The sequence below is a fragment of the Nothoprocta perdicaria genome, unplaced genomic scaffold, assembly GCF_003342845.1.
Source record: "Nothoprocta perdicaria isolate Ctin4 unplaced genomic scaffold, notPer1 scaffold_275, whole genome shotgun sequence".
NCBI classification, from domain to species: Eukaryota; Metazoa; Chordata; class Aves; order Tinamiformes; family Tinamidae; genus Nothoprocta; species Nothoprocta perdicaria.
Window position 1 is genome coordinate 335,859 of NW_020455505.1, and position 7,443 is coordinate 343,301.

Genomic DNA, 7,443 nt, shown 5'->3' on the forward strand with positions numbered 1-7,443 from the left:
AATTTTCGCTCCATCTTTGCAAGCAGAAGCAATAGCAACACTTGTGCTGTCTAAGATTGTCTTACTAATTTGAAAGCAGAAGTCCTGTTTTCCAACGGTCCCTCTGCGCTGCCGGCAAGTTAGAACGGGCCTGTAAAACACCTCCCTCCTGACAAGTCTAACTCCCCGATTACAGCAAGGCACAGACATTCACGACCATTAATTCTGTCAACTACTTTTCCTAAAAGCTTTTACCCTGATCTGGATTGTAACAGGCTTACATGGACTTAGCCTAGGACAATCTTGGACTTTCTGCTTAGAAAAGAGGCTTCCGTCTCTAGAGCCAAAATGGATTTTTTCCACTAGTGCTCCTTGTATGTCCAAGGCACCTTCTTGAAGTTGCACATCTCTGCCTGGTTGAAAGGAAAGATTTGAAAGGAATGATCATAGATCTTTGATCATTTGAATTCAGACTTACACAGGCAACTCCAGAGGAAGCGCTGTGGGAAAGCAACAAGCTTTCCCTTTGCACCAAGCTTCCTTCAGGTTCTGGTAGCTGCAACAGGAGTTACACAACAGGAAAGATCATAGTGGGGGGGTGTGCGCGTGTGTTTGCGAGGAATTTGACCAATGCGTTCCTCAACACCCCTAATATCAGTTTTGTGACTCTCCAAGTAGTTTCTTCAATAGAAATAAAGCTGAGATGCTCAGAGATTCTTCAAGCTCTTATAAGCAACACTTAATGCAGAAGCTGGCAAATTCACCTGTCCTGCTGCACTCAAAACACCCCTGTCCCTCTTGCATTTGTGTGGTGACCTCAGCTACAATTGGCCTGGAACAGCTGCAGCTGAAGGCAGCAGTTAGGATGACGCACTGGCACACAGAACATTTGGCTACAGAATTAGCACTTCGGTCTGCAACAGACCTGACCAACTGACGGATCATCTTCCACGTTCCCATGAATCAGACGTGCGAGGAGCCTCCGGAATACAGAGGCAGCCCGGCGAGCAGCAACGCTCCCTTGCCTTGCCACTGCACTGAGCGAGATACTCGTACCCGCACCAGACCTACCTGCCGCGGCCGCTTGCCCACGCGCGCCCTGCCTCGCAGTGCCCTAGGCCCAGGCAAGGGATGCGAGCGAGAAGGGCGAAGCGTCTCCTCTGCCCGCGTGCCTGGCTTAGCTAGAGATGGCAGCCAGGGAGCTCAGCGTGACTCACGCTGCATAGAGACAGGCGCTGTTAGTCACTCTCCCCCACACACAGCGCTGCAAACAGTCTATGTACAGGATATGGGAAAAGAAAGGAAATGCTCTACCACACAGAGATACTCCTTTGCTGCTAGGAGTCAAAGCAAAACAAACCAGAGAGCAAGAGCGGACCTCCTGGGGTGACCTCAGCTAACCTCACAGGCTGTCTGGAAGAGACCTTCAGCCCTCTCCCCGCCCCCAAAAATAATACAGGCCAAACCCTACTCATCGCAGTGTGGACGGGAGGAAGCCCTGTCTCTTCCTGGCCAAAGTTGTGACTTGCAGCCTAGGTGGGAGCCTTTAAACTCCTGGCAGAAGTTGCCGAGCACAGCATTTCCCCTGCAGGGCCTCCAGCCAGCAGAGCTGCCCTTTTCAGTGCTATCTGGCTGACGTTGTTCAGTTAAGTCCCTGGCAGATGGCTCAGCAGCAAGGCTGTGACAGGAGCACAACTCACAGGGCACAGCAGCTGCCGTCCGCAGGGCTTGCGCACGGGGCACGAGCCGAATGCGCATGCCTCGCTTCTGCTGATTCGGCTTTTGCAAGCTGAGCTGAGCTGAGCAGCCCGTTAGGTAGCCTTGAAAATGTCGATCTGAATCAGGCACCGAACAGTGTTGTGGGCATCAGCTTGCACCTCTGTTCGCTTTGCATCAGAGGTCTAAACACATTCAGGAGCAGCTCTCTAAAGCTTCATTGCCCAGTCCTTCCAGTGCAGAGCAAACAGGCAGCAAGGCAAACTGCAGAAAGAACAGGTGGAAAGAAGGCCTGGGAGAGAAAAGTGGCGCATTCAGAAGAGGGAAAGGGTGAGCACCCAGAGAAGGACTGTGGAATAGATTAATAGTCCCAGAGAGCACATAGTCGAAAGCGACAGCCTGAGAAGAAACAATCATGAACCCACATCCACAGGCGCTGCAGAGCCCGCTCCTCTGCACGTACAGCACAGGGGGACTCGTGCAGAACACGACCCAGGCACGCAGCCGGAAGGGCTTCAGCAGCTCCAACAGCTGGAAGCTTTAATCCTTGCAAGGCTTCGGCCAAATCTAGGCACTGTTCCTCCTAGTGCAGGCACCTTTTTATACTTGGAGCTGTGAGCAGCTCCAGACCGCAGCAATGCTGCGCACATTTCCCCAGAGCTCTACTGAGCTGGGCACTGGAATGACCCACCTTTCCGCATGGAAACCCGAGCTGACCAGGTTCCTGATACTGGCTAGAAACAGGCTTGTGCGCAGCTGATGAAGTCTTCCAGCTTCCCCAGCTCTGTTTGCCGAGATCCTGGCTCAAGGGATTATGTGAAACTTCATCCACTTGCACACTCTGCATTGCTCAGCACAGCGCTCAGATGGCCAGCATGGCCCGGTCCTGTACGAGCCCAGGCACGTGCTCCTTCCCAGGGAACTCCCCATCACAACCACCACCTGCCTCAAAGCTGCCGCACGACAGCCTGGCCAACGTGCGCCTCACGCGCGTGTCAGCAGCCTGGGGGGCTCGCAGTCAAGCCTCAGAGCTCTGACAGCAATCACCTGCTCGGGGTGGAAAGCAGCATTAGTGCCTGACATAAAGTCAGCGGAGAGGAGTAGGCGGCATCCTTCTTGATGTCTTTAATAGCACGTCCCTGTGAAGTCTTTAGAGGAAAAGGGTCACCACACTCTGGAGAACACCCAGTTCTTCTCAGAGGAGAGAACAGATGCAAACTGTACAACAGCAACAGCCTGATAGCCAGGCCTCACAGAAAAAGTAGCCAGGCAGCACAAGAGAAGACTTACAAAGACCTTTAGGTGCAGCGACACAGGAGAATGCCAGGCTACATCACAAGCAGAAGGCAGAAATACAAGTTTAGGTTAAGAACTGACCCTCACATTATTAGGCAGCTGTAGGTGGAAAGTTTATGCAGACTGAGTTAAAGCAAAGCAACAGCAAAAGCAGTTTGCAGCTCCAAGGCTCCAGGCACCTCGGCTGTGGGAGGCAACGCATGGAAGCGGGAAACTGAGGCTTTGAACGGGGATCCGATGGGGAGAGCTGGAATGATCCCAGTGCACCGGGATCACAGCATCCTACTGGTGCAAAGCAGTACAAAAGGGATTAGATGGGATGTCCCAAGCAGGGAACAGGAGCCCCTAAATTTTTTAACTGCTCTGCCTGCTCCTCTAGTAACCTCCAAGTAATGACTGAGGATTTTGAAAGGTTCAACAGTAGCAGCTTTACTCTTTAGTTTGTAAGCCAGGCTGTACTTCAACTCTTACAGAGTTATGGAGACCCTACCATCCAAAGCAGAGGCAAATGGCACAGGCAGGTATGAGTTTCCAATACTTACAGTACTAGCCAGGGTAAATGAACAAACCATAGAATAACCCCTGCAATAATAAGCAGACCTGATCTCTTCAGCTGTGCTGTGCCCTTCTAATGAAGGAGCAGAGCAGATGTGCCTACTCACTTACAAGAGCATCCTACAGATGAAATGGAGTAATATTTTGAAGATAAATTATAAAATGATAGTACAAATGAAATTTTAGTCACTAATGGACACTCCAAGTACCTACCTGGAAAATGGTGCATGGATTCTGCAGCCCTGACCGTTGCTTACGCCAAAGTACAAAGAACGTTGCCAAGGAGGTCCACCCAGCATGGAGAACTGCAAGCAATCCCAGAAGTTAAGATAACAAAACCAGGGTGATTTTTGCCAATTCAGATTATTTAGCAACAGAAATATTATATCGCATGTTTGCAGTGGAGGTCAGCTAGCAGAAAGCCCACGCTAAATAAGGTGGAAAGAAATTTCTAATTGCTTCACAGTCGCTTGCTTCAAAAACCTTCCGCAGACCCAAGCAGACAGCTCTGCTATGCTTAATGTTAGCTCGTACCAGAGCAGCATTCTCTAACCCCAAAAGCAGGAGCCATAGTTTTCAGCCAAAGTCGAGGCTGAAGCACGTGGCAGCTGCTCCCCATGCCAATACCAGGATACCCAAAATGCTCAATCCGAACCCGACCTGCTGCTAAAAAGCAAATGAAATTACACCACGAGAAACACTAGACAAGCATCTGCAGGGATAAAGACTCTTGTGGCAAAACAGACTTACAGAGCAGAGCTTACTTTTCCAGCTTACTTCAAAAGTTGTCCGGGTTCAATTTTTCAGGTCTTTTCAGCAAAAATTCAACACCCTGTGCCTACCAGGAAGGCTCCATTTCCCACAGATCTGTAACTCAGTGCTAGGAAAATGCTGAAAATGTTTAAGTATGGCAGCTTGAAAAAATATCTCGGTGCTCGAAAAGGCACTTCACTGCGGTAATTTTCTGCAAGAAAAATGCCATAATATGGTTTTATGCAACCGTTCCTGCTGAACAGACTTATCAGCAAATAAAGGCAATGCTATTTTGATAAGAATCCACGTAGCATTGGTTTGTGGAACAGGAGCCAAAGAACTTGGGCTTTGGAAGGCCAAGAGAGGGTTTGATCCCGAAATATTCACAAGTGGACATTTACTTAGCTGAGCATTGTATGCCGAGCTCTGCAAAGGCTAGGCACATTTAGGGAGCTGACAGCGCTCTGCAGCTCGTCTCCTGGAGGCTGCTACAGAGCAGCGAAGCCGCGCGTGTGCAGCTGCTGACGTCAATAGGGTAAATGATACCGTGTACTCAAGTCACCTGGGTACGCACCAGCCTCTCGGCAGAGCCTGCTGCGCCCTCTGGGCTGCAAAGCACTTTGGGGAGCCCAGGGGACTGCTTGCATGGAAAATACCCTGCCTCACATCCAGCAAATACTATCCAGACTGGAGGAAAAGAGGGAAAAAAAAAGAAAAAAAAAAAAAAGGCTTGAAAGCGCTGAGCAACTCAGGGCTCAGTGCCTTCAGAGCAGGCAGAACGGGATCTGAAGCCACCGGTGCTGCCTGTCAGAGCATGCACACGCACTCCCGCCCCACGTTTCCGGCAGCCTTGCACGCTCTGGGCCTTGAGTCCTGCCATCCGCCTGGCGCAGTGCGGTGGAGAGGAAAAGGAGCAAGAGCATCACCACAGAACCTGGCTTTAACCCCCATCCTGGAAACATATTGTGCGAGCGAAAGCAGGGGGCCATTGTTATTAATGCAGCAAATTAGCCGTTGGGTCCTGTCAGCACTGCTCACGTCACTGCCGCTGCATTAAAGGCAGTTAGAGAGACGCATGAATTCTTCACACTAACCAGAGCGCTGACAGCATGATCCGGGGCACAGCCAGGGCAGCGGCTGCAGCCTCCTGCTTGAGGTACCTTGTCATGAGTGGAGGCCAGCTGCTCTGCTTGCTCGGCAAGCCTTTCCTGGGAGCGGTTGCCATATCAACACATCTGCCTGGGCCATGCTACTTGTTGAAAGTTGAAGGTGCTCAAGCGCCTTAACCCCTTCCATGCACGGAGCCAGCTCTTCCTCAGGAAGGTGGCTTCAGCAGCTGCAAGCCGGACAGAATGTGTAGCGCTGCCGCTGGGTGGGCATAGCATGAGCTGCCAACAGCCCCCTCCCCAGGGATTCCTCTGGCTACAGCCGGGGCTGTGAAGGGCAGAAGAAAAAACCAAAACAACAACAAAAAGCCACCATTTCTCCAGTAAGCCCCACAAGGGCAAGCAAGAAAAACCCAGCCGAGGTGTCAATAGGCCACAAGTCTATTTTTCCCCTTAATACTTCGGATTGCCACATATTCACTTTGATGCCAAGTTCCAGTTAAATAAGCAAGACCCTGACCTCCTCCCAGAACCGCATGGCTTTAACCTTTGCCTTTCTGGTTTAGCCCAGGTCCTTAACCTCTAGCTCCAAAGACAGTCCTATGGTCCCGAGCACTTCACCTTGTTTTATTAATGTTCATGTAAAGCACTCACGTATTTGAGGAGAGGCCAAAGCTCTGATTCAGCGCTGCCAGTTTAAAAAAAAAAAAAAAGGTTTGTCAGATCTCTAGGACAATTTAGTTGTCATTCATGAACGTTTGGGCTAACTAGTGCATTTAATATTCCTTAAAGGGAGAAGAACATGGAAAGTCAAGCCTCTGTGTGCCATTAACTTAGTTCCAGAAGGAGCACAAAGAAGCAGAAGTACAAAGGTAACAGGAATTAGGGAAGGCTTTCTAAAAACACATGCTTTCCAAGAGCCTAGAAGGAGAGTTTGCCTCCTGAGCAAGCACTTCCTAAGCTTTGAGAAGCTCTGATAGTTCCCTTCCTCCTTGCTTGGATGTCATGACTAGAACAGGACAAACACGTACAAAAACATAACAACAGTAAAAACCTGGACCCATAAGCTGCTCATACATATATTATCCTTGAGTCAGAATTGGAGGTTGAAACTTAGGGGGAAAAAAAAAACAGTCCAAATCCAAGAAACAACTATGCACTTTCGCATTATTTTGAACGTGTTGCCTAGAGCCCTGGCATGACACATCCACATTTTTGTCCTCCCTTGGGGTATTCATCCCAGAATACCAGCCTTTAAAAGGGCTGATTTTTGTACCAACAGTTTCTTAGAAACCACAAGGACATTAAAAAAAAAAAAAAAAAAAGAAAAGGAAAGGAAAAGAAAAAAACTCCAAAAGAATTAATTGTAATTTGCCTAAAAATAAGCCTGGAGAAAACTCAGGCAGGGAAAGCAACATCAGCTCCTGGCAACGGTATTACAGGGCTCTTTTTGCCCAGTGGCCTCTATTGTTTCTAGCTGGGTTGCTGGGGGATGGGGAAAACCTACGGTACTGGCCAGGCCACCTCCTGCACTTCGCGGGCAGCTCACGGGCTTTCAGCAGTAGAGGAACAAAGGGAAAAGCAGCTACACATTTCACCCCACAGGCAACGGGATTGATATTTACTGGCTACTTTTCAGGGGCAACCCTTGCTCTGGGAAATCAAAGCATGTGCATAAACAAGGCCATCCTATTTTCCCGGAGCACAAAGCACTGGTATTTGACTGCAAGGTTTCCAGGAACCACATGCTGAGAAAGACTGGAAGCTACTCAGGGCAGGGACTCTGCACAGTGCCTGACAAAGGCCGGCTCATAAACAGGATGCAGGAGCAGGGCAGCAGAGCTCCAGGCCGTGGATGCAGTGCTTGGCGTTAGGCAGTCACCATCCTTTCTCTAGCACAGCCCCACCTCAGCCAGCACATACTGTTCACAGATGGAGAATAAACAAGGGTCCCTCACAAGAAGGAAAGGGAAAGGGAAAGGGAAAGGGAAAGGGAAAGGGAAAGGGAAAGGGAAAGGGAAAGGGAAAGGGAAAGGGA

General features: G+C 49.8%; 1 protein-coding gene and 1 long non-coding RNA gene across 2 annotated transcripts in view; both read right to left on the reverse strand.

Moving 5' to 3' along the window:
• The window catches only part of ALG9 (ALG9, alpha-1,2-mannosyltransferase), a 50,476-nt gene that overhangs the window by 10,337 nt on the left and 32,696 nt on the right, over positions 1 to 7,443 (reverse strand). The gene's annotated exons all lie outside the window — the stretch shown is intronic.
• Positions 3,761 to 4,359, reverse strand: LOC112948715. Its single transcript, XR_003249688.1, has 2 exons — positions 4,297 to 4,359; positions 3,761 to 3,851 (listed from the first exon to the last, which is right to left on the reverse strand). It is a non-coding gene; the product is annotated as an uncharacterized LOC112948715 (long non-coding RNA).